The sequence below is a fragment of the Pteropus vampyrus genome, unplaced genomic scaffold (assembly GCF_000151845.1).
Source record: "Pteropus vampyrus isolate Shadow unplaced genomic scaffold, Pvam_2.0 Scaffold635, whole genome shotgun sequence".
In the NCBI taxonomy this organism is placed as follows: Eukaryota; Metazoa; Chordata; class Mammalia; order Chiroptera; family Pteropodidae; genus Pteropus; species Pteropus vampyrus.
In genome coordinates this window covers 62,209-88,239 of record NW_011889416.1, presented here as the reverse complement: position 1 = coordinate 88,239, position 26,031 = coordinate 62,209, and the positions used below count along the sequence as shown (strand labels likewise).

The window sequence follows — 26,031 nt, the reverse complement described above, 5'->3', positions numbered from 1 at the left end:
ATAAAGCATGTTTTTAATGTCTTCAGCTCCCCCTTTTCTTTTCAGCATTCCTTCCCCTAAAAGGAGTAGAGGGTAGCAGAGGAAACTACACTGAAAAGTTGTATGCACTAGTGGTTAGTTGTATAAACTCTGGAGGTAGACAGATTTGGGCTGAACCTTGGTTCCACCATTTGCTAGTTGTAATCTTGGACAAGTTATCTAACCTCTTGGCTCCTTATATTCCTGGTCTGTAAATAGGGACAACAATTACACTACTTTATGGGGTTATTATGAGGCTTAAATGCAATAGTGCCTGGCACAAATTATGTTTCCAATAAATACAGCTTTATTTTTATTCACACTATGGCTTTGCTTACTCAGATTTATTTATATTTTTAAGTTACCAACCAGGAAATCGATACTGTCCCAAAGAATGACTTATGTTTTGGAGCATTAAAAACTTTGCTATATCTTAGCCTTGCTAGTTTGATGGGTTGGTGGTTTGTACAAGTGAGCCCTCAGGCAATATTGGGAACAAATTTGAATACAAAATAAAACCTTGATTTTTTTTTTTAATATTTCCAAAGCTTTTCCAATTTACACTTTTTTGGGTGTTTTTTTTTTCTTTTACTTTTGCTTACAGATAATCAGAGTGCTTTATTTGATATTGATTATCTCATAAATATGTGTATCCCTGTTCTGTCCAGATGCCCCTGACCACTGGATGGCTGGTGCCTAGACTGGCTGGTTAAAGCTTTGACCTTGACTAAAACAAACTAACAAAAATGAAGACTTTTTTCCTGTTATTCAGAGAACACAAAAGATGGTATGTGTCTTTTAGGCTAAGCTGGATCCCTAGAAGTATAATAGATGTGGTTATGGAACAAAGGGCTTAGTTTGTTTAATTTCATGATTTTTGACTTGGAACACACTTATATAGACTGGCCTCAAATTCACTTTGGCAGTGTACAGATTGCATTTGGTTCCACGAAGTTGTATCTAATAATTTATTTCTCACCCATAGAGAATAATTGTGGGCAAAGTTGTTAAAACGGGACACATTTATGATTACTGGTTGGTTGAACATTTTTCTTATACAAAGAAAATACACTTAATAAGTTGAGAAATAAATGTTTATCTGGTGTTCAGGCACTGAAACTGATCACTTTTGTCACATTTATTAGCATACAGCCTGAACTATTGTTTTTCAGTTTCTCATTGTTGACCAAATGAGATCTGGGAAAGCACTTTGAAAATGGGAATGTATTATAAAATTCTGAGATTATTATTTGTTATTACCTTAGTGTTTGTTATGAAATGTTCTTATTAAAGAATATTGAACTTTCTCTTTTGCATAAAGAAATGGTTCTAATGCCTACTTTGATTTCTAAATGAAGCACATTCTTGGATCTGATGACTATTCAATCTCCAGGCTGCCTTTAGTCCAATATTATTTAAACAAGAAACAAATAAATAAGCAGTCTTTAGGAACAGTCAAAATGGTAGCTGTAAGAGTCTGTCTTTTTGTTCCTAAGATAAAAAGTCCTCTTCATTTTACTCATTTTGGGTAAACTATCAGTCCTTTTCTTCCTTCCTGTTTTAAGCAGGAAGTGCTGATAGCATTATATATAAATAAGCACTCCATGTTGCACAACTATTGCCTTCTTTCAGATTTTAAGAGTGTCTCAGATAGGTACTCAGGAGAGTAGCCAGAAGAATTTTTTAAACAAAGAAGAAAAGGGGCTAGAAATCTAGAAATCTCTCCTCCAAACTGTATATGTCTTCTTGGGGGCATGATTTGTTTGCAAAACATGTGAGATTAACTCTAAACCTGTCAGTCCAGCAGGATCAGCCTTGAGGAAAATGAAAGAATAAATGAAGTGAGCCCTTCTTGACTTCTCTTTTATCTACAGATTCTTTTCTCTTTTTTTATCTCTTCTGCTGTCCAGGCATCCAATGCTTCTCTTCTTACGCTGCCTGAATTTCAACTGTTTAAAGGAAAGTGGATCTGAGAAATCAATAACATTTCAGTATAAATAAATTTAAATTGTTCTTTTTTTCTAAAGTGACTATTTCATTTGAGTTATATGAAATTTAAAAATATCATTTAGCAAAAATAAAATCAATAAAAAATTATCCATGATCATACCATGCTGAATTGACCCACTCTTAACACTCATGTGTATAGCCTTTTATGCTTTCTTTCTTTATATACATGAATATATTTATCAAAATGGGATTACATTATACATATTGTTTATTGACCTGTTAATTTTATTTAGCATTGTTTATCAACCTATTTTTATTATTTATTTTTTTTAATTTTTATTTTTTCAGTTATAGTTTACATACAATATTATATTAATTCCAGTGTGCAACCCAGTGCTTAGACATTTATATAACTTATGAAGTGATCATCCTGATAAATCCAGTACCCATCTGACATCATACATAGCTATTACAATACTACTGACAATATTCCCCATGTTATACTCTATATTTCAATGACTATTTTGTAACTACCAATTTGTACTTAACCTCCTCCCCCATTCAATGATCCCTCCAACTCTAATCTGATGACCATCAAAATGCTCTCTGTATCTATGAGCTTGTTTCTGTTGTTTGTTTGTTTATCCTGTTCTCTAGATTCCACATATGGCATTTGTCTTTCTCTGTCTGACTTACTCCACTCAGCACGATACCCTCTAGGCCCAACGATGTTATTGTAGATGGCATAATTTCATTATTTTTATGGCTGAGAAATATTCCATTGTATATATGTATCAGCTCTTTGTCCATTCATCTATTGATGGACACCCAGATGGCCTACATATCTTAGTTATTGTAAATGCTGCAATGAACATATGGATTCACCTGTCCCTTCAAAGTAGTGTTTCGGAGTTTCTTCAAATAAATTCCCAGAAGTGGGATTACTGGGTCCTTCTTTGTCTCTTATTATTGCCTTTGTTTTAAAGTCTATTTTGTCTGGTGTAAGTATTGCTAACCCAGCTTTTTTTGTTTGTTTTGATTTTTAGAAAATATTTTTTTCCATCCCTTTACTATCAATATGTGTGTGTCTTTTGATCTGAAGTGAGTCTCTCATAGGCAGTATATGTAAGGGTCTTGTTTTTTTATCCATTCAGCCACCCTATCTTTTGATTGGAGCATTTAATCCATTTACATTTAAAGTAATTGTTGCTAGATATGTACTTATTGCCATTTTATTATTCATATTTTTTATATATTTTTTTCTTATTAAAGAAGTCTCTCAAACTTTTTCTTTTTAAAATAATACTGACTTGGTGGTGATAAACTCTTTTAGCTTTTTTTTTTTTTTTTTTTTTTGTCTGAGAAGCTCTTTATCTGTCCTTCCATTCTGAATGATAGCTTTGCTCGGTAGAGTAATCTTGGTTGCAGGTCCTTGCTTTTCATCAATTTGAATGTTTCCTGCCAAGCTCTTCTGGCCTGCAAAGTTTCTGTTGAGAAATCAGCTGACAGTCTTCTGGGAGCTCTCTTGTTGATAACTAACTGCCTTTCTCTTGGTGATTTTAAGATTCTCTCTTTGTCTTTAACCTTTGGCATTTCAATGATTGTGGGTCTTGGTGTGGGCCACTTTGGGTTCAGCTTATTTGGGACTCTCTGCAGTTCCTGGGCCTGTATGTTTATTTCCTTTGTATATATGTACCATAACTTCTTCATCCAATTGTCTATTGATGGGAACTTAGGTTGCTTCCATATCTTGGCTATTGTAAATAGCGCTGCCATGAACGTAGGGATGCATATATCTTTACCAAATAGTGTTTTGTTTTTCTTTGGATAAATACCCAGAAGTGCAATTGCTGGGTCAAAAGGTAGTTCCATTTTTAATGTTTTGAGTAAACTCCAAACTGTTTCTACAGTGGCTGTACCAATTTGCAATCCCACCAACAGTGTACGAGGGTCAGATTTTCTTCACATACTTGCCAACATTTGTTGTTTTTGATTTATTGATAATAGCCAATCTGACAGGTGTGAGGTGATATGTCATTGTAGTTAAAATTTGCATTTCTCTGATGATTAGTGACCTTGAGTATCTTTTCATATGTCTATTGACGATCTGTATGTCATCTTTGGAGAAATACCTGTTCAAGTCTTCTGCCCATTTTTAAATTGGATTTTTTTGTTGATTTGTATGAGTTTTTTATATATTTTGTATATTAACCCCTTGTCAGATGTATCATAGGCAAATATCTTTTTCCATTCAGTAGGTAGTCTTTTCATTTTGTTGATGGTTTCCTTTGCTATACAAAAACTTTTTAGTTTGATGTAGTCCAATTTGTTTTTTTTCTTTTGTTTACCTTGTCCTACGAGATGAGATATATCAGAATAAAATTACTAATAGCAATATCAGAGAGTTTATTCTCTATGTTTTCTTCTAGAAGTTTTATGGTTTCAGGTCTTACATTTAAGTCTTTAATCCATTTTGAATTTATTCTTATATATGTTGTAAGAAGGTAGTCTAGTTTCATTTTTTTCCAATTTTCCCAACACCACTTGTTGAAGAGACCATCTTTACCCCATTGTATATTCGTGCTTCCTTTCTCATAGATTAAATGATTATATAGGCGTCGATATATTTCTGGGCTCTCTATTCTGTTCCATTGATCTATGTGTCTGTTTTTATGCCAGTACCATCCTGTTTTAATTACTATAGCCTTGTGGTATAGTTTGATATCAGATAGTGCGATAACTCCAACTTTGTTCTTTTTTCTCAAGATTGCCATGGCTATTCAGGATCTTTTATGGCTCCATATAAATTTTTGAATTATTTGTTCTAGTTCTGTGAAAAATGCCATTTGTATTTTGATAGGGATTGCCTTTAATCTATAGATTGCTTTGGGTAGTATGGCCATTTTAACAATGTTGACTCTTCCTACCCATGAGCATGGTATATGCTTCCATTTATTTGTATCTTCTTCAATTTCTTTGTTTGACGACTTATAATTTTCCAAGAATAGGGTCTTTTATCTTCTTGATCAATTTGATTCCTAGGTATTTTATTGTTTTTGATGCTATTGTTAATGGAATTGTTTTCTTAATTTCTCTTTCTGATAGTTCATCATGGGTGTATAAAAATGCAACTGACTTCTGAATATCAATTTTGTATGTTCCTTTACTGTATTCTTTGATCAGCTCTAATGGTTAGAATCTTTAGAGTCCTCTATATGTGGTATTATGTCATCTACAAATAATGACAGTTTTACTTTTTCATTTCTAATTTTAATGCCTTTTATGTCTTTTTCTTGTATAATTGCTGTAGCTAGGACTTCCAATACAATGTTGAACAGATGTGAAAGTAGGCATCTTTGTCTTGTTCCTGATCTTAAGGAAAACTCTTTTAGCCTTTCCCTATTGAGTATATTAACTGTAGGTTTGTCATATGTGGTCTTTATTATGTTGAGGTATGTTCTCTGTATTCTCACTTTGCTGAGAGTTTCTATCATAAATGGATGCTGGATATTGTTTAATGCTTTTCCTGTATCTAATGATATGATTATATGATTTTTATCTTTCAATTTATTAATGTGGTGTATCACATTAATTGATATGTAGATATTAAACCAACCTCATATACCAGGAATAAATTGAACTTTATTATGGTGTATGATCTTTTTAAGGTATTGGTAAGTTTGATTTGCTAATATTTTGTTGAGGATTTTTACATCATTGTTCATCAGGGATATTGGCCTATAGTTTTCTTTTTCTGTACTGTTTATCTTTGGTTTTATAATCAGGGTAACGGCTTCATAAAAAAGTTACGAAGCTTTCTCTCTTATTTAATTTTTTTGGAATAGTCTGAGAAGAATAAGTGTTAATTCTTTGAATTTTTGGTAAAATTCACCTATGAAGCCATTCAGTCCTGGACTTTTGCTTTTTGGAAGTTTTTGATTACCAATTTAATTTCATTGGTGGTAATTGGGCAGTTCAGATTCTCTTTTGACTCAGTTTTGGGAGATTGTATATTCCCAGGAATGTATCCATTTCTTCCAGATTGTCTAGTTTGTTGGCATGTAATTGCTCATAGTATTTTCTTATAATCCTTTGTATTTCTGTGAAGTCTGTCGTTACTTCTCTTCTTTCATTTTTGATTTTATTTATTTGGGTCCTCTCTCTTTTTTTTCTTGATGAGTCTGGTTAAAGGTTAATCAATTTTGTTTATCCTTTCAAAGAACAAATTCTTGGTTTCATTATTCTTTTGTATTGTTTCTCTAGACTTTATTTCATTCATTTCCACTCTGATCTTTATTATTTCCTGACTTCTATTCACTTTTGGTTTTGTTTGCTGTTCTTTTTCTTGTTCTTTTAAGTGTAGGGTTAGAGTGTTTGAGAGTTTTCTTGTTTCTTGAGGTAGAACTGTATTGGAATGAATTTCCCTCTTAGGACTGGTTTTGTTGTGTCCCATAGATTTTGAGTCATTGTGTTTTCACTCTCATTTGTATCAAAGTATCTTTTGATTTCTTCCTTGATCTCATTATTAACCCATTCGTTGTTTAGTACCATGTTGTTTAGCTTACATGTGTTTGTATATTCTCCAGTTTTTTTTTCTTGTAGTTGATTTCTAGTCACATACCATTGTGGTTGGAGAAGACACTATGATTTCAATCTTCTTAAATTTATTGAGTTTTGTTTTGTGGCCTATGATGTGGTCTGTCCTGGAAAATATTCCATGTGCACTTGAGAAGAATGTATACTCTGCTGCTTTGGGGTGAAACACTCTGGAAATATCATTTAAATCCATCTAGTCTAGTTTGTCATTTAAGGTTATTGTTTCCTTATTGATTTTCGGTCTGGAATATCTGTTCATTGGTGTCAATGGGGTGTTAAATTCTCCTACTATGAGTGTGTTACTGTCAATCTCTCCCCTTATGTAGGTCAATAATTGCTTTATTTATGCAGGTGCTCCTATGTTGGGTGTGTATGTTTGCTAGGGTTATCTTCTCTTGTTGTATTGATCCCTTTATCATTATGTAATGCCCTTGTCTCTTATTATAGCCTTTGTTTTAAAGTCTATTTTTTCTGATGTAAGTATTGCTACCACAGCTTCTTTTTTATTTCCATTTGCATGAAATGTCTTTTTCTATCCCTTTCATTCTGTCTGTGTCATTTGATCTGAAGTGAGTCTCTTGTAGACAGCATATGTATGGGTCTTGTTTTCTTATCTACTCAGTTATCCTATCTTTTGATTGGAGCATTTAATCCATTTACATTTAAAGTGATTATTGATAGTTACATAGTAATTGCCATTTTATTAATTGTATTATGTTTTTTTCTTTACAGAAATACTCTTAACATTTTTTGTAATTCTGGCTTGTTGGTGGTGAATTCTTTTAGCTTTTTCCTGTCTAAGAAGCTCTTTATCTCACCTTCAGTTTTAATTGATAGCCTTGTTAGATAGAGCAGTCTTGGTTTTAGGTTCTTGTTTTTCACCACTTCGAATATTATGTGCCAATCTTTCTGGCCTGAAAAGTTTCTGTTTAAAAATCAGCTGACATTCTTATGGGAGTACCCTCGTAAGCAACTAGCTGCCTTTCTCTTGCTGCTTTTAGGATTCTCTCTTTGTCTCTATCTTTTGGCATTTTAATGATGATATGTCTTGGTGTGGGTATGTTTGGGTTCCTCTTGTTTGGGACTCTTTTTATCTCCTGGACTTGTATATCTATTTCCTTCACCAGGTTAGGGAAGTTTTCTGTCACTATTTCTTCAAATATATTCTCAATCCCTTGCTCTCTTTCTTCTCCTTCTGATATCCATATGATGGAGATGTTGGTACATTTGATGTTCTACCACAGGTCTCTTAAAATTTTCTTTTTTTCATTCTTATTCTTTTTACTGTTCTGATTGGGTGTTTTCTACCTTGCCTTCCAACTTGCTGATTCAGTCCTCTGCTTCTTCTAAACTACTGTTGATTCCATCTAGTGTATTCTTCATTTTGGTTATTATATTCTTCCTTTTTGACTCGTTCTTTTTTATGGTTTCTATGTCTTTTTTATAATACTATCTCTATCTCTGTTGATGTCCTCACTGAGATCATCACTAAATTCTCTCCCTAAATTCATTGAGCATCCTTGCAACCAGTGATTTGAACTGCATCTTTGGCAGGTTGCTTGCCTCCTTTTTGTTTAGTTTTTTTTTTTTTCTGGAGTTTTTTTCTTGTTATTTCATTTGTGTCATGTTTCTTTGTTTTCTCATTTTAGTTGCCTTTCTGTGTTCATTTCTATGCATTAGGAAGATTTATTATGTCTCCATACCTTTGCCAGGTGGCCTTATGTAGTAGGTGTCCTGTGTGGTTTACTGGTACAGTCTCCCTGATGACCTGTGCTGGGAGTTCTGGTCGTGTTCCTTGTGTGTCACGTGAGTTCTTCTGCTTTAGCTAAGCCTTGATTGCTGTTAGCCTGTCAGTGGATAGGATTGACTCTTGGGCTGACTGGCTATGGGGACTGGCCATACCCATAGGGTTTGAGCTGCTGTGTGGGGGCTGACCCCATGGAGTGATATTTTCCCCAGCAGTTTCGTGTACTTGTTGAGACCACCTTTTGGGTATACCACTTATTGGGCTAGTCAGCTGGTCCTCTGTTGTGGTCTGATGCCAGATTTTGGTTGTTTTGGTTCTAGGGCCCCTTGGGAGGAGCCCCCTGTAGGCAAAGGTCATCTGCTTCCTTTGATTGTTCGAAGCTACCTGGTAAGACCTAAAAAGTGATCTGTGAATGGTTGCTGCCTATGCTGGATCTGGAGGCATGTGGGAGAGACCACACTGCAAACTGAGGTCAGTTCCCCCAGTACCAGGCCTGGGGCAGCTTAGCAAAAGGACCAGTGTACCTCAAGGCCTGGGGCTGCCTGCCAGATGCCCATATGACTCTGCAGCTGGTAGAGCTTTTACGTGGTATGAGAGTTGGGTGAGGTGGGAACCCAGGGAGTCACCAGGGTAAAGTGAGTGAATTTCTCCTGGCCAGTGCAGAGTCCAGTTTCATGCCAGTGCTGAATCTGCAGCTTCCTGGAAAAGTCTCAGATTGCAGCAAGGGCAATTGCTGTCTGCATCAGGCCCTCAGACCCCTGCAATTCACCCAAGAGGTACTACAGTTCAGGCTGGCTCTGGTGTGGCTTGCCATCAAAAGTTCCCCAAAACTCACAGGTCATTCACAGGCCGTTTGAGCTGAGGGCTGCTGCCTGTGAATAAATGTATGGCCCAGGAAAGGTACAGGGTGGAGCAGGCCTATCTCACCGGGCCAATGCAGCTTCAGAATTGGCCGCACGGAGAGAGGGTTCACCACAGGCAAGATGCCACCCATCTGCAGACTGCCCCATAGCGGGGGAGCAACAAAGGAGGAATGGCGGCCATCCCTCCAACCCTTACCCTTGCACCACACAACTCAGTCTCTCCCAGTATGTCTCTTGCACCTCCCAAGCCACTGAAACTCCGTCAGAGCCCAGCGTGAGTATCTGTGAGCAAGTGAGTCTGTGTGTGGGCCCTTCAAAGGGACATTTGAGTTTTCAGGTTCCTTCTATCCCATCCAGATGGCCAGAGTCCCCACTGGTTTTAAAAGTCAAATTTTGTGGGAACTCTTTTTCCCAGGACTGGAACCCTGGGCTGGGGAGCCCTTGTGTGGGGCCAGGGCCCATTGTTCCTTCATGGGGGCTCTGCAGCCACACTCTCCCTCTTACTGCTCAACTGACACTTGTGGGTGCGGTACCAGTCTGCTTTACATCTCTACCCTCCTACTGGTCTCAATGTGATTTTTCTACATATCCTCAGATTTACGTATTATGATTAGCTAGACTTCAGGTGGTTCTCCAAGTTCTTTTATAATTTGGTTGTAATTTTAATGCGGTCATGGAAGGAGGTGAACCCTGCTTTTACCTAGCCCACCATCTTGACCAGAACCTCTCTACAGCAAACATTTAATAGAGACCTGTTGAATAAATGAATATAATACCTACATAACTGGCACCTAGCCAAGTTCTAGTTAGGTCCAGGGGAACAGAACTGAATTTCTATGCTTTGCTAGACTGAAATATATCAGGTTTTCAGGATGCACAATCTCCCCAAAATCTCAACTCTCCCCCTTTGACTCATCACATTCAATACCTATAAATGATCAGACTCTTGAAGTAAACACTATTGCTTGCTAATCCATTATCAAATATTTAATTTCTTCCAGGAATGGAGTTGGAAGAAAGATAACCTTACTTTGTTCTTCAGAAGAGGACATGATTGATCTAAGGTGATTCCATTTTTCTGGCTTTTAACTGGTTCAAGCATGGGAAAATAATTTATTCTGGTTAATGAGCTATAATGTGGAACTTACTGGGAAATTTTGGGAAAAGTTTCTTTGTTCTTAAGAGAGAACTACAGGAAAAAATAACCTCTATGGCTTCTCCGAATATAGTCACATCTTGATATAATTCTCAGGTATGTTATGGCCATCTGTCTCCCTGAGGATGGCAGAACCAATTGTAAAATTAACCTTAATTCTTAATGATATTACTGAATCCCAGAGTCAACCGATACTAAAAACTTCGCCTCTGGTTTCTCAAAAATTAAACATAGATTGGAAAACGTATTCTTTATGAGATTATCTCCAAAAATCTTCATCATGTCCCCAAAAGTTAAAAAAAATATATATATTACCGAGAATTGGCATAACAGTTTCTGAAGATTTTCATCTAGTGTTAAGGTCATCTATGTTGAAATGATAATAGAGTCTTAATGAATCCTTAGCAAATTGAATTATGCACTAGAGAGCAAATCATGAAAATTCCAAGTAAAGAAACATGATTCTAACAGATGACTGATGAGATGAGAAGTATTAGAAAAAAGAATAAGAAGTTTTCCTAATCTCAGTGGAATTTTCCTTTGTTAATAATAATCTCCAATGCCTGGATTCAACCTAAAGATTGACTTTAATCACATATAATATTACATTGGTTTGGCGAAGCACCTTTCTTCTAATGGATTCATAATTTCTTTCAGGGATAATTAGATATTACCTCATTCATCTTTACTCACTCCCTGTGATTATTCTAATTGTACAGATTGACAAACTGAGTTTTGTATGGTCCATGGTAGTATCTGGTCTAAAAAATACCCTTTGGCAAGGAAGGAAGAATGAGCAAGCAAGGTTGAGTGCATTACAGAATGAAGGCAATGATTCTAGCTGCCTGGGGTGGAACTAAAACCAACAGGGTGGAAGTAACATGAGCTAGTTCCTAACAAGTTTTCTTGACAAGTGGATGTCAAACAGTGGAGTTGTCATCACAAGTTTGATAGCTGCATTTGTCAGGGATACAATAGAGAGAATTCTTCTATTGTTAGAATATCTAAAATTCTGTTAATATTAAGATTATATTATTTTATTAAATATTCTAAGTGAAAGAAGCCACAATCTGGTTCATACTAGGTGTGCAATAAAAAGGTAAAATTATTAGACCAACTATGCATTCAAGAAAATAAGTTCCAAAACATCTTATTTGTTTGATAATTATGAATGTAGGCTCAAGAGGGTAGTCTGGGCACCAGTTCTTCTAGATATTATTTATCTACTAAGTTAGCAGTCCTATGAAAGGGCTGGAGACAACCCTCTTACTTTCCCAGAAAAATGAGGAGATAGAACATTTTATCACACTACTTGTAAGTGCTGCTGACTGATGAGATAAGTGTAGAGGAATGTATTTGTTTTTGAAAGTCTGAAATCAATTTTGATTTGTGATTTATTTACCAATGAAGTCCCATTACACTCATCTCTCTGGATCTCTCTCTCTCTCTCTCTGGATCTCTTTCTCTCTCTCTCTCTCTCATAAATAATGCTGCAATAAACATACCAATGTATATATATTTTTTTCAAATTAGTGTCTGGACATCCTTAGATAAATAACCAGAAGTGGGATTACTGGGTCCTTCCTTGTCTGTTGTTATAGAATTTGTTTTAAAGTCTATTTTGTCTGTTATAAGTATTGCTACCCTAGTTTTTGCTTTTTTTTTCAATTTTTATAAAATATGTTTTTCCATTCTTTTACTTTCAGTCTGTGTGTGTCTTTCAATCTGAAGTGAGTCTCTTGTAGGCAGGATATGTAAAGGTCTTGTTTTCTTATCCATTTGGCCACCTTATCTTTTGATTGGAGCATTTAATCCACTTACACTTAAAGTAATTATTGACAGATATGTAGTTACCGCCATTTTATTATTCATATTTTTACCTATTTCTTATTCCTCTTCTCCTTCTTAATTTCTCCAAATTTCCTATAATACTGGCTTGGTGGCGATGAACTCCTTTAGCTTTTTCTTGTCTGAGAAACTCTTTAACTGTCCTATTCTATATGATAGCTTTGCTGAGTTGAATAATCTTGGTTGTAGGTCCTTGCTTTTCATCACTTTGAATATTTTGTGCCAGACCCTTCTGGCCTGCAACGTTTTTGTTGAGGCTGACAGTCTTATGGGAGCTCCTTTAATAGGTAACTAATTGCTTTTCTCTTGGTGCTTTTTAAAGATTCTCTCTTTGTCTTTAACAGTAGGCATTTAAATTATGATGTGTCTTGGTGTGAGCCTCTTTGGGTTCATCTCATTTAGGACTCTCCGAACTTCCTGGAGTGTATGTCACCAGGTTAGGGAAGTTTTCTGTCATTATTTCTTTGAATGGGTTTTCAATGTCTTGCTCTCTGTCTTCTCCTTCTGGTACCCCCATGATGCGAATATTGTTACACTTGATGTCCCAGAGGCTTCTTAAACTGTTTTCATTCTTTTGGATTCTTTTTTCTTGTTGCTGTTCTCATTGGATGTTCTTGGCTACCCCATTTTCTAAATTGCCGATTTGATCCTCTACTTCATCCTCTCTGTTGATTCCCTCTAATTACTCTTTATCTCAAATATTGTATTCTTCATTTCCAAATGGTTCCCTATTGTTTTCCATCTCCATTTTTATGTTTTTTGTTTTTTGTCCCTTTGTTCAAGTTCTCAGTGATTTCATCTACTCTGCCCCTAAGTTCAGGGAGCGGCCTTATAACCAATGTTTTGAACTCTGCATCTGGTAGATTGCTTTTCTCCATTTGTCAAGTTATTTTTTTTTATTCCCGGAGCTGTGTTCTCTTCTTTCATGTGGGACATGTTTCTTTATCTCTTAATTTTGGCTGCCTCCTTGTGTCTGTTTCTATGTATTAGGTAGGATTCCTGAGTCTCCCAGTCTTAACACAGTGGCTTTATGTAGTAGGTGTCCTATAGAGCCCATTGGCACAGTCTTCCATGGTCACCTGAATGAGGTGCTCAGATGTGTCTCTTGTGCAGCTTTGCATGCCCTCCTGTTATAGTTGAGCTTTGGTTGGTGTTTGCAAGCCGATGGGAGAGATTGACCATTGTGCTGATTGGTTGTGAGGATTGGCCAGTAAGGGATTGATTCTATAGAGCAGGATTCACTTTAGCTGGGTTCTGATACCTTCCCAGTCTGCCCTTCAGGTGTGTCCTTCTCAGATGCAGCCCTGAGTGGTGCTCTGGCTCTGGTCAAAGCATGCCACTGAGTGTGCCAGCCCAAGGGCCTCCTGGGAGGGGCCCAGGTGTAGGCCAATTTCAGCCACAGCCTGTGCACCTTTGGGGCCAATTTGTAAGACTAAGCTATCCGCAGATAGCTGCCACCCATGCAAGGCTTATGGGTGCCCCTAGAGACCTAGCCTGGAACTGCGGCTGGCTGCCACTAGTGCATGTCTTGTGGCTGTTCTGCAAGAGATACAAGGCACACTGAGGCCAGATGTTCCTACTTTGCATTTTGTGAGTCTTTGAGAGATTTTAGTAAAGTTTGCAGCAAAAGCCAAGACAGGTCATTTGTATGGGATAAACTACTGGAAGTGGCTTGTTGGGCCCTCAAGTTGGGAGAAGCAGAGTCTCAGGGAATCACCTGGGTGGAGTGACCTGTGTTATCCAGGTTGATAACAACTCAGATATGGTGGCTCCTCCATTTGTTCACTGGGAGGGACGAGGGCTCAACAAAGGAACAATGGATACTACCAGCACTTCTGTCCAGGAACAAGCTGCCCCTCTAGCCTTTTCCCTGAAGCCTAACAACTCAGTGTCTTCCCATATGTCCCTGGCACTTCTCGAACGGCTGCCCCAGCGCTGGATCTTAGAGCGAGTGAGTCCATCAGTGAGTAAGTCTGGGTGTGGGCCTTTAAGGGGATATTTTTAATATCTGCAGCCCTCAGTCTCACTCAGCCACAAACTCCACTAGTTTCCACAGCCAGAGATTATGGGGACTTCTATTCCCGGCACTGGGACCCTGGGCTGGGAAGCCCGGTGTGGGGCTGGGGTGACTTGTTCCTCGGGTAGGGGAGAAGGCTCTGGAGCCAAGATAGCCCTCCTGATTCTCAATCACCACACGTGGTTGTGGGACCGAGCATTTCGTATCTCCACCCCTCCTACCGGTTCAAGGTGACCTCTTATGTTTGTCCCTAGTTGTTAAACTTCTGTTCAGCCAGACCTCAGGTGACTCCCAGTGATGGTTGCTCTGAGTTTCGTTATAATGTTGCTATGGTCATGAGAGGAGGTGTGCACAGTGTCTACCTTCTATGCCATTTTGACTGGTCTCCTACCAGTGTTGACATGGCTTCTTCTGTATGTTCTGTATGTCCTTAGTTATAGAACTTCTGTCTGGCTAGACTTCAGGCGATTCTCAGTAATATTTGTTCTTTTATTGTTGTTTAGTTGTAGTTTAGTCGTGATTTTTATGTTGTCATGAAAGGAGGCAAGCACACTGTTTACCTTCTCCACTATCTTTACTGGAACTCCAGTGAACTTCCTTCATATAATTTCAGTACTGTTTAATTTGTTAAGATTTGTTTCATTCTCCAGAATATGGTTCATTTTTGGTAAATATTTTATGTTCACTTAAAAATAATTTGTATTCTGCTCTTATTTTGTAGAGTGCTCTATAAATGTCAAATAGACAAAGTTTGTGAATAGTGTTGATTATATCTTCTATATTATTACTGATTTCCTGACAACTTGTTATATTTGCTATTAATCAAAGAATGTGGAACTCTAACTTTGCTGTGATTTTGTTTTTCAGTTCTATCATGTTTTTCTTCATGTACTTTGATATTGTGTTATTGGGTGCATACACATTTGATATTTTAATGTCTCTTGTGAATTAGCCCTTTTATCATTATATAATGTCCTTCTTATCTAACTGGGATTATTTTTAAAATAACATTAACTTTCTTTACAATTTATAAAAGTAATTATTGTTCAATTTATAAAACCTAAAAATCCAGAAAATCACCAAAGTTATAATCTCACTGCCCCAATATTACCACTATTTGTCTTCTGAAAACACACACACACACACACACACACACACACACACACACTCTTTGTTACAAGATCGTATAATCTCTAGATTATTTTAGCCTTTTTCACTTATAATATTTTATAAGCATGTTTGCTAATTTTTTCTACAACATGGTTTTTGAAAAAATATTTGAATATCAAAGAGTCCCATAATTTAAAATCAAATGACATAAAAAGGTATAGAGTGACAGGTCTTTTTTCTTATCACTGTTCCTCTGTTCAATCAGATATCAATCCTTTCCTCTACCCCACATACCTATTTTTGTTAGGTTTTTGGTGCTTCTTTTTACAGTTTTTAAAAATACAAACACAAGTAAATATGAACATATATTTTAATTTTATATCCTATACCATTAAAAAAAACACAAAATATAGCCTTTAAAGGTGATATTCTGCACCTTTTTTGTTCATTTGACAACTTATCTTATAGATTTTCTTTTTCATGGCAACATGTAGAGGGTTTTTTATTCATGTTTGCAGCTTTGTCTACTCTATTGCATGGATGTATTATAATTGATCTAACTAGTCTCTTATGAACAAGTCTCCTATTGGTAGACATTTGGTTGTTTTTAATCTTTAGATATTACAAAGAATGCTGCAAAATATAAATTTAATAGTGTTTGATTATTATATACATATAGCACTATTTAAACTGTCTTATACTGTTGAATATTTAGGCTCTTTTTAATATTTTATTATAATTAATGCTACAATCAACATTATTATATTGACATCTTTGTGTGCATCTATATTTTCCTGGGATGAATTCTTTTTTTCCAGCTTTATTGAAGTATAACAGACAATTAGTTGCTCGTTTTTACATTGTACAGTTCAATGAGTTTTTTTTCAATTATAGTTGGTATACAATAATATATTAGTTTCAGTTGTACAGCATAGTGATTAGAGATCTATATAACTGACAAAGTGATCACACCACTAAATCTAGTACCCTTCTTCCCCCTTACATATTTGTTACAACATTATTACCTACTTTCCTTATGTCAGAATAGACATGGAGATGTAGTGTGTAGCATGGGGAAGATGGTTAATACTGTTTTAATAAATTTGTAAGAGGGGAGAGAGGTACTAGTTTTAGTGGAGTGATCACTTTGCGAGTTATGTGTGTTTTTCAATCTGAAGGAAGTCTCTTGTAGGCAGCATATGTAGGGGTCTTGTTTTTTGTCCATTCAGCCACTCTATCTTTTGGTTAGAGCACTTAATTCTTTTCCATTTGAGGTACTTGTTGATAAGAATGCATTATTACTATTCTTTATTTCTGTTTTTGATACGTGTTTTTTCTTCTTGGAGAAGTTCCTCTAACATTTACTGTAATACATGCTTGGTGTTGATAAATTCCTTTAGCTTTTTTCTTTTTTCTTTTTTGTCTGGGAAACTCTTTATCTATCTTTCAACTCTAAATGATAGCTTTGCTGGATAAAGTATCCTTGGCTGTAGATCCTGGGTTTTCATCACTTTGAATATTTTGTGCCAAGCCTTCTGTCCTACATAGTTTCTTTTGAGAAATTAGCTGCCAATCTTATGGGTGCTCCCTTGTAGGTAAATACCTGCTTTTCTCTTGCTGCTTTTAAGATGCAGTCTTTGTATTTAACCTTTGGCATTTTAATTATAATGTGTCTTGGTGTGGGCCTCTTTGGGTTCATCTTTTTTAGGACTCTCTGAGTTTCCTAGAGTTGTATGTCTATTTCCTTCATTAGGTTAGAGAGGTTTTTCATCATTATTTATTCAAACAGCTCTTCAACTTCTTGTTCCCCTTCAGGCACTCCTATGACCTGGATGTTTTTACATTTAATTTTGTCCCATAAGCTCCTTAAATTATTACTATAGTCTTGGCTTCTTTTCTCTTGCCATTCTGATTGAGTGTCCTTGGCTTCCGCATCCTGTATATTGGTGGTTTGATCCTCTTTATCCACACTGTTGATTCCCTCTAGTATACTCTTTATCTCAGATAATATGTTCTTAATTTCTGACTGGTTCCCTTTTATAATTTCCATTTTCATCTTTATGATTTTTATCTCTTTGTTAAAGTTCTCACTGAGTTCATCTATACTTCTCCTAAGTCCACTGAGCATCTTTATTATAACCATTGTTTTGAACTCTGCATTCGTTAGATTGCTTGACTCCAGTATTCCTGGATCTTTGTTCTGTTCTCTTATATGGTTTCTGCTTCTACGTCTTCCCATTTTGACTGCCTTTCTGTGTCTGTTTCTATGTATTAAGCAAAAGCTCTTATGTTTCCTGGTCTTATTAGCGTGGCTTTGTGTAGTAGGTGTTCAATGGCACAGTCTTGAGAAGGGTTCAGCTACAGGCCAAGCTTAGCTCCGGCCTGTGCCCCTCCAGGGCCACCTGTTAAGATTCAGCAAGCAATCCGCAGATGCTGTGCTTATAGTTGCCATAAAAAAACACATGAGAAACCGAGACCAGCTGCCACTAGTGTGAGTTTGGTGCTGCTCAGCAAGGAGCAACTGACTCGTCAAGACACACTTGGATGTGGCTTGGGTGGAGCCATGAGTTGGGGGAGGCGGAGTTTCGGGGACCCTCTGGGCAAAGCGACCTCTGTTATCTAGTTAGATGATGTCTCAGCTATGGCGATGCTGTGTCCCCACACTGGGATGGGGGCAAGGTTCAACAGAGGAGCAATGGATACAGCCAGCACATCTGTCCAGGAGCGAGCCTCACCTCTAGCCCTTGCTTCGATAACTCAGTGTCCCCTTGTAAGTCCCTGGTGCTCTATGAGCAGCCAACAGGGCACTGGTGCTCAGCCAGTGAGACCATTACCGCTAAAGTCCAGTCACGGATATGGCCTCTTTAAGAGATGTCTGCGGCTGCCAGCTGTGGCTGCCGCAGTCTCTGTCCCACTCAGACACTCAGCACCAGGCAGCCTCGCATCTTCGCCCACTCCTACCTTCTACCATTGCAGGGTGATTTCTTATTTATCTCCCTAGTTATAATGCTTCTTTCTGTTCATCTAGATCTCAGGTGATTTTGCTTGCTGTTTGCTCCGTGTTTCTTTCACAACTCTGATATGGTCGCAAGAGGGATAAACAAAGCCTCTATCATCTATGCCATTTTTTCCACCTCTCCTGGGATGAATTCTCAGAGACTATGCTATTTTGTATTATCTATAACTATAGCTTGATTAAGAATTAGGTAAAAGAAGGGAGTGTTTGCCATTACCTAATAATATCTGGAATTTTATTATAATCATTATAAGAGTTCAATAAATATAGGTTGATTGTAGGGACAAATTTTGGTCCAAGAGTTTTGTTGAATTACTATGAGAAATAAAGAGAATTGCTATACTCTTTAGCCTGTTGTTATAGAAAAAACCTCTAAGCCTGAGAGTGATGGTAATGAAGGTAGGGAGCCTGGCCAGCCATGCTGAGCCACACTTCAACTAACAGCAAGGAATACAGGAAATCCAAGTGTACAGGCAAGCCATGGAGAGAGCTAAAATGGTGTTTCCCTCCCCTCTTCCAAGGCCAGCTTCACGACAAGTTTGGTACTGGAGAAGGGAAACCACAAAGCATATGTGAGTTCTAGACTAAAACTCTACCCCTGTTATACAATGATGATATCCATGACCTTCCAATAGTAGGTTATGTGTTTAGAGTTGTTTCTTTAGTTGAGAATAACTTATACCATTCCCCTCTTCTGATTTGTGATTCATCCTTTGAAGATCGTTGACTGGAATTAAAATGTAAATGGTAGGAGAAGACACCATATAGTTGAATTAAATCTTGGTATCTTAGCATCACAATTCAACAATCAAAATTATCTACGTTCAAAGGTAGAAGGAACATTTCAGTAACCTGTTAGAGTATGCCTAGAAGAAAGTATAGGAAATGAGGATATCCTTGGCCAAGTGTTTTTTAAGCTTAGGCCCAGATGCCTTGATGGGTACATGATAATATAGATAAGGACATCCTGGAAAAATTATCAGAAAGAATGAACAAACTTGAGAGAAGTTTACATAATAAAGCGGGTTGCTTCTTGTGGACTTGTGCACCACATACTCATCTTCTACTGGCAAAATATTATCTGCCTCAAATGCATAAATCTTATGTAGTTCAGAGTGGCCCAGAAACTTAAATTATATTTTGCATCAGAGCTATATAACATTTCCCTTTTTCTGAAGATTGAGAATGTAGACATCAGGTAATGTTACTTAGTAACTTTTAATCTCTGCAGTGCTTTAGGATCCAAACAAGGCTCTAACTGGCGGAAGGGATGGGTAGGCTGTTGAAAACCTGCAGCAGAGTTTTTATTTTATTTGTTGAATATTCTCCCGGCTGCCTGATGTTTGACTGTATTCTGAGATCTCTACCAAGTTTAGAAGCCCTTCCACTACTTGACAGTTAGAGCTTCCCCACCCAACACAGTGATTTTTCAGATATCTCAGAGCTAATTAACAATCAAATCTGCTAAAGGTTTGCTATTGTTTTTTAACAATTCAAAACAAGAAACAATTTAAGTGTTTCTGGAAAATTGACATTTCTTGTAAATGGTGCCAAGAGAGCTGGAATGCTGCCATTGTCCCTTTAACCTTAATCAAGATTATATAACATGTAAATCCAGGATGTCTTGCAAATATAATTACAGCTTTCTTGACTGTGCCATTTTATTCTCTCGTTTGCTCTGTCTCAGATTGTTCTTTATCTCCACTGTTGACCTACTATGGATATTCTCTTAAAGTTCAATATCCAGCTTTCTCTTCTGCCTCAAGGACCTATCAACTTTCACGATATCAGCTATCCTTTTATGAAGTTATCAAATCATTGTTTTTCAGTCCTCACTACTCAAGGTCTTTATTACCATATTTTTAAACTCTTTCATTTTTTTGAGTGAATGCCATACAAGCTCTTTCCTATGGGTTTAAGTGTTAGATCAAATATTTTGATATGGATCCCAATTTACTCAACTCAGCTATTTAGCAATGTTACCCTTCTAGGATACACTTGAGACTTGAGAAAGGATTAGTCCAGCAGATGTCTTAATAATATGCTGACCTGCCTGTCTCTCCACCTTGACATCTCCATTATTCTATGCTTTGCTTCTGGCCTAGTCCCCAAATCTCTATAACTATGGATAAAACTTTGGGAAATGGTGGGAAGACAAATGTAACATATTGAATCATATGCACCTCAGTGATAGAAAAGACTTTTAGGTGCCCTTAACTATTATATGCAGAGTACTGCACCAGGTACTGGTCATCTGGAAGCTCATAGTCCAGAATTGGAAGCAGACATCTGAGTAGACAATTGCAGCAGTATAGTGAGTATCATGTCATGGTGCTTGTAGAAACCACAATGGTGCTGATCTCTGCTGACATTTTATTGCTCTTTTGGGATTCATAATAAAAGCCTCCAATCTTATTTATTAACTTGAAAAGATTAGTTGTCATGATTTAAAATTTTGAGTAATATTTCTTTATTTTGTATTATTTGTAATTAAAAGCTTTATTGAGGAAACGAAGAATCTAAACAAGATTTTATAAGGAGGGTGTAAAAAAAAAACAACCCCACATTGCCAAGCCCTTTGAAAGCATCTATTTAAATGAAAAGGGATGGCTTGTTAATTATTATATTTCATTAAGTCAGGCCATTAGGATCTCTTCTTGCTAACAATATTAGCTACATACTATTTGCTATGTGTACTTAAAATTAAAACAACTTAAAATTTTCAATATAGGTTTATATTTCAGGCTGCTCTTTCTGCATTTAATTCGAATTAATGAGGTTTTACTACATCATAAATAAAATGTTAGAAAATAATTGACCTCATGCCTCTTTCAATGCTCTATCCCTTGAATATATAGTTTTCATAAATTCCCAGCTGCATAGATCTTAAGCTATTCCATGGAGGAGTTAATTCTCTTGGATTTTTTCCCAACCAACTATGAAACTACTGGATCAAAGATATAGCAAGTACAATGTGGAGAGGATTGGCTGAAATCAAACAACAAATTTTATTGTTCATTTTTTTTAATGCCTAAGATTTAAATTTTTTAAATGCTGGACATAGATCTGCTTCCTAGTAACTTTGTTACTGAGTCTCTAGAAAGAACAAATTGCTGGCTGGACTTGATGATTGGCCAGATGGTGAAGAAATAGAAATAGAATAATTCATATATTGTTTCAAAACCATGAAACTGAATGATTGAAAAATGTAGTGTTATTGACATAAATGGGAAAGTTGGGGTAGGAAATGGTTTGGAAAGGCGAAGGCTGCTCTTTTACATGTCTAACTCAAGTTGAACTCAATTTAATAACATGAAAATTGAACTCTGAAAGCTTGTTTATTCAGTCAACATCATTATGCATTTTCCTTCATGATTTCAACATTTACTAACTGTTCAGTATTGATAAAAATCTCTTAGTGTCTGAAAGGTCAGTTTTCTATATAGTGGCAGAGTAATAAATGCACTTCTTAATACACAAGTTGTCTGGTAGGATCAAATGAGATAATGTATGTGAAAGTACTTTATAAATTTTAGAGTAAAATACATAATATTATCGCTATTATCTCAGTGGAAATGTTCAGCAGACATTTTAAAATAAAGAACTGCAATTCAGGTGAGAACACATGATTGAAGATAGAGATTTAAGTAATGCATATTAAGGAGGTAATTGCAATTATTTTAATAGGTTACATGGGGAGTAGACTAAACAAGAAAGAACAGAGAGAAACTGTGGTACATATATACAATGGAATATTACTCAGCCTTAAGAAAAGATAAAATACAGCCATTTGTGGCAACATGGATGGATCTTGAGATAATCATGCTAAGTGAAATAAGCCAGACAGAAAAAGTTGAAAATCACATGATATCACTTATATGTGGGATATAAACCTAAAAGCAACAAAGGAACAGGACAAACAAACAGAGACTCATGGACATAGACAATAGACTAGTGGTTACCAGAGAGTATGGAGTGGGGCAGGAGGGGGGAGGTAGATGGGGTAAAGGGGGTCAAATATAGGGGGGTAAGGGGAGGATGAAGTGGGTAAAAGGGATCAAATATACGGTAACTGAAGGAAACTGGACTTTGGGTGGTAAACGCACAATAGAATATACAGATGTTAAATTATAACGTACACCTGAAAATTATATAATTGTATTAACGAATGTCACCCCAATAAACTTAATTAAAAACAAACAAACAAACAAACAAATAAAATAAAATACCGCCAGAAGAGTCAAAAAAAAAAAAAAAAAGAACAGAGTGAAAAAACTAAATTGTGAGAAAGGCTATATTTAATACATTCAAGTAAGATAGTTAGCTAACAAGACAAAAGATTTTTAGAGAAAACCAAGTTGATGTAATGTATAAATTAAAGGAGAAAACTTTTTAAGAAGGGGCTCTTAGCATCATGTGCCTAGAGTTCAAATAGAAAACTGAGAAGAAGTTGATGGAAGCGATCATTAGGAGCATATTGGTGGGGATTGTTGGCAAAAACAGCTTCAGTGGATTTGGAAGTAAACAACGGATACTCTGCAGGAAGCCAGACTAATGGGCATTCATGAGAGAAAAAGAATGGGAATATTACTTCTTGGAAGACTTTGAGGAAAAGTTTGTTTTGCTCGATGTGAGTATTACTAACTAAAAGGAATATTCTGACCTGGTTAGTTAGTAAACTTATTACCAGGAAGTAAAAATTCTCACTTTTCTCTGATTATCCTTTTCTGGGCTTCAGAGATTTGGTATTTAGGGAGACTGTTCGGTTTCTGTGTCACTGTAGTTTGGAGCTCTGTTTACAATAATATTATAATGAGCAAGATAAAAAAAGAGACCATTAATAGTTCATTTACATTCAAATAATGATAATGTACATTGAGTTAAGTAAAGGGCACAGCTAATGTCATGTAAAAGACATCTGAGAATTCTCATTAGGATAGTTTGACCTCAGTCAATTTATCTCCATTTTATTCAACTATCAACACAAACATACTTTTCTAATACATATGATATAATTTATTAATAAAACAATATATTTTTAATTTTAGAAAGTTTAAAGTTTTGCCTGAGGCAATCTGTCTTGTGTGGAATAAGTTAAGACTTGATCCTCTTAATCTTTTTTCAAGTGCATGAAACACATGACTAAATTGATTCTCAAAAGTTAAATATATGCTAGCCCTCACATGAGTAGGCAGGGGCAGAAAGAATGTTAAAAACAGGGAAAATGTTGAGAAGGAGTGCTACTTCTGAGGTAAAAAATAAGAGTTTAGTAATTTGTACAGTTGATTCAAATAAGTCAAAGATGTCAAATAATAAAATTTGAGTAATAATTTAATCTGCACGAAAATTGATAGTTATTTTAAAGTGAGGGTGAAGGATGAATGAGATTAATCATTTAACTGAAACACTATGTTATCTTGTCAATAAAAGTTGGAAGACTGAAAACTGATCTTTCTTTTTCTACCTTCCTTTGCCTCTTAATAAATAAGCCGTGATGTGATTCTCTTTCTGAAGAAACAAATTAAATACTTTTATATTCCAGGTTATAATGTCTTTATGAATAGTCTTAACTCAATTAACTGAAAACATTAAAAGAGTTAAATGAATGAGTTTGAATTGCATCTAATACCTGATATTGTTATAAATGAATTTACTCACTTGATGTGAATCTTCATGATCTAGTCTTGTCTCCACCTCCAGATTTTCCTTTATGCTGTTCTCTCCAATCTTTGTTAACACTTGTTCTGTGTTTAAGCACAAGCATAAAACCTGCCTCTTCACTAAGATTTTTCCCGAATATTTCAGGCTATATGGATCTTTTCTTCTCTGAACTCCTATAATTTCAGAGGCCGTACTGTAGAGTGCAGAGCTGTTACATACTCAGTCTCTAGAGCCATAAAATCTAGGTTTGATCTCAGCTCTACCACCAACTAGCTCTGTAACTTTGGCAATTTATTTAACTTCACTGAATATTGTAATGACTTCTTCATCTATAAAATGAGGGTAATTAAAGTATCTGCCTACAGTTATTAATGAGGATAAAATTAATCAACAAAAGTAAACTACCTAGGATAGTGTCTGGCGCAGAATAAGTGCTCAATACATGTTAGATGTTGTTGGCATAGCATTTGTCTCATCTCTAATTGTAAGCCTTTTCACTTCAACTAGATTGCAAGTTCCTTAAAGGCAGACCACTCAAATTCAGCTCTAGTCTCTAACTTGTATCTTTAATTCAGCAAAACAAAAACCCTAAAATAATAGGTCCCACTCTCCATAGAAGGAAGTTTAGCTCCCATTTTTTTTTTGCTACTTGAGCACTCTTATCCCTATATACATCTCCATTCCTTTCCCAAGCAGCTTATTGAAGAATGCCTTCTAATCACAGTACCCTCATTTGTATAATCATTTCCAGTGATGTTCTATGGCTCTTTATGAACCGGTACATCTGGCTCAGCTGGCCCACCTCAAGGGTTATGAGATCTAACAAAAAACAAAAAATTAAAACCAAAGAGTTAAATTTGAATTACAGATAAATAGAAATAATTTTTAGTATAATTTCATAGTAAAATTTATCTGAAATTCAGATTTAACTAGGCACTCTTTATTTTGTCTGCTAATCCTATGGCTACTACTTAACCTGATGCTGTATTTGGTAAAGGTTTCTTGGCTAAAGAACAGGGGTTTGTGATGCAAAGTAAGAGGGTATACTTAGGTCTGTGGAACCCCCCTATACTGGGATCTTTTGCTCTATCCGAAAGGTAAATAATTCCAAGGGGGTAAGCTATGGTTCAGTCCTAAGTAAGATCAATAAGAGCTGTTCAACTGTGTCCCATATACCTAGGCCTCTCCTCTTCAGATAGCAATCCCCTATATATCCTCATTATAGAAGATTTGGGAAATACAGATATTATAAATATGTAAAGGAGAAAATAAAAGCCACCTAGAAAGAAAAAACATATTAACTTTAAAGAATAATTTTATAATATTTAGAATAGGTGACATATTTACATAGTTGCAATACACACACACACACACACACACACACACACACAAATGTATACAATGAAAACTCTCCTTCTACCTTTGTCCTCCATTTGCTCAGTTCCCACTATCCTTTTTACTAGTAAAAGTATCACTTTTACTAGTTTTCTTGTTATATTTCAGAATTCCTTAGTGCAAACACAGACAAATAATAAAGTAACTTTTTTTTGTCAGTTTTCAAAAGGCAACATACTGTACACACTGTTCTTTACTCTGCTTTTTAAAATTTAATATTTTATTACAGTTTACTGTATTAGTACATAGAATTCTTTTTCATCCTTATTTACAGCTGTAGGGTATTTCATTGTTTGGATTGATCATAATTTATTTAAGCAATCTACTATTGTTGCGCACTTGGGTTAGGTCAAATCCTTTGATATTCTCTATGCTTTCTTGACCTCTTCCCATCACTGAAGCATCTTCATTTCATTCCTTTACAATTTTACTTTCAACTAGGAAACAAATGGTTTTGGGCTCTTACTTTCTGAAATAAATCTTAGGGCATATCCTATATTGTTCCCTATTTATAGGTAGAGGATCCCACAGCCTATTCAACAGAGAAAGGCATGCCCACTGGTAGCTGGGGAGATAGATAACTGACATGGTAAATGATCTTTTAGCAACACTCTTGACCCTTGGCAGAAAAATAATTAACAATGCTTAATTTTA

The 26,031-nt window shown here is 36.1% G+C and overlaps 1 long non-coding RNA gene across 1 annotated transcript; it reads left to right on the top strand.

The window, feature by feature from the left end:
- Positions 1-697: 697 nt before the first annotated feature.
- On the top strand, positions 698-10,239 carry LOC111733769. Its single transcript, XR_002778165.1, has 3 exons — positions 698-805; positions 8,632-8,782; positions 10,176-10,239. It is a non-coding gene; the product is annotated as an uncharacterized LOC111733769 (long non-coding RNA).
- The last annotated feature ends 15,792 nt before the right edge of the window (positions 10,240-26,031 follow it).